This window comes from Daphnia magna, linkage group LG7 (assembly GCF_020631705.1).
Source record: "Daphnia magna isolate NIES linkage group LG7, ASM2063170v1.1, whole genome shotgun sequence".
NCBI lineage: Eukaryota > Metazoa > Arthropoda > Branchiopoda > Diplostraca > Daphniidae > Daphnia > Daphnia magna.
This window is the reverse complement of record NC_059188.1, coordinates 5,211,910-5,213,870: the sequence shown is the minus strand read 5'-3', so window position 1 is coordinate 5,213,870 and position 1,961 is coordinate 5,211,910. Positions and strand designations below refer to the sequence as shown.

General features: G+C 45.9%; 1 pseudogene; it reads right to left on the bottom strand.

Moving 5' to 3' along the window:
- Nucleotides 1–921: 921 nt before the first annotated feature.
- LOC116926937 lies at nt 922–1,703 on the bottom strand (annotated as a pseudogene).
- Nucleotides 1,704–1,961: the final 258 nt, after the last annotated feature.

Sequence of the window (1,961 nt, the reverse complement as noted above, 5' to 3'; positions counted from 1 at the left end):
AAATAGATGTAGGGGTGGTCGGAGAAGGAGGGAATTGTTGGATAGAACCAGCGGGAAGAGGTAATAGCGCTCCCTGCAAGCGAGATGTCAATAAACGAAGTGCTGGCAGGAACGAATTCAAGCTCGGACAAAGGGCGATTCAAAATGCAGAGGAAATGCTTAGCTATCAGTAGTTCGAGTTCAATGCCCCTACTGTTTGTCAGCTTGCTGTTCCAGACCTTGCTTAATGAATTGGAGTGGATCGCTATAATGGACAGCTTGGTGAAGAGGCAACTAAGATCTGAGTTGAACTGCCCAGCAATATTGTGGATGGGGGGACGGAGGTACACGGAAATAAATCGAAAAGTGCCATGAGCAAGATGTAAGTCTACTGCTGCAATATGATTGTCGGAACTGCGATTAGTTGCCCGACAACCCTTGGCTAAAGAAAGCTTGACCAGCATGGCTGCACCTTAAGCATGCTCTTTCGAGAGAAGATGAAAAGCAACATAACCAAGGGGGATTTTTATAATGGAGGGTGACAGAAGTCCTTTGGCAAAAAGTTCTTGAATAAGTACAATGTCTAGTGTATTTTCAACTATTACCTCAACAAGAGAAGCCCAGGCAACCCTTGAGTGGCGCAGATTTCTCTGAAGGCATCTGAACTGTCTCTTTAACGAGCAAGGGGATCCAAGCATCAGCTTCTTTCCATTTTCCCCCTGTATCTTGCTACGGCCTTCATTTGCGAGGGAAAAAATTGATCACCAGATTGGTGGGCATCGCCACAGTTAACACAATTTCTGGTCTGGCTGTTACAGTCACGAGTAAGGTGGTCACCTGCGCATTTACCGCAGCTAGGGGAAGAAGCGCGGCAAGACACCTGTATATGCCCATAACCCTGATATTTAAAACAACGTCGAACCTCGCGATCTAAGAAAACCTCTACAATTCGGCAGAAGTGTTGAAAAAGTCAATCTCACCACCAGCCAGGGCCTGATCTCTGGCTTCCTTGCAGTTGAACAGGACTTTAACAGGACCTTTTTGTGAATTAGGTTTGGCAAAAAGTTGAGAGATAGAGTCAATTTCCCCACTAAAACCATGGTTATTTACCATCAGTTCCTCTTTCAAGCTGGGCAGGTAACTAAGATTCACAAAAAGGGCAACAGCTGGATAAAGTTTAGAAGGGCGTGAAACAGAATTGAAAACATTGATACTGTCTGGTCCGGCTCTAGATTCCAGTATTGTTTTCGGACGATCTAGGTCAGCTGGGTGAATATGTTGTTCTCTTTTTGTCTGACCGAAGCAGGAACTGGGCCACCTCCACTGGAGCCTAGAAGTTCTTCCACACCAGCAGGAGAGATGCGGTTAGCAGGCTTGATATATGAGGTAAATGTTGCTACAAGGACAGGTGCCTGGTGGCCTTTAACAGCTTGGGAGTACGAAGATTTGCCCATTAGGACAGACTCCACCTACGAAGGCTCGACCGGTGATACAGAGCGCTGTTTGATGTATCGAAGTGTCATCGAATCCGCAAACGCAAGTTTGACGTCCATCAGCTCAGCTTCCAGCTTCATGATACGAGTGTGTTGAGATTTGGCGAAATCTAGTGCGGCACGGAGTTTGGAGCTAATGGCTTCTTTGGGAAGAGTGTCTAGCATGGAGAGCTCGGGGTCATCAGTGAGACTGGTAAAGTCTTCATGACGCAATTTCTTTGCGTCAAACATAGTCTGATCTAGGCTAGAGTCAGGTGACAGTAAGCGTTTTGAGTTGGCTACCCGTTTAGGAGTTGAAAAGATCTCTGGGTCTCCACTAGTTTGGGTGGATTCTTGGTTGAAACTGCTGGCAATGAGGGAAGTATTCTTGCTATGGAATTTCTGAGATTCATGGAAGCACAGCTTGCTACAGAATTTAGAATCTTTCTTTCCTTTGTAGGGTTTGAAGCAGAAGACACAACTTTGTTTTGGTTGGGTTGTCGATTCTAG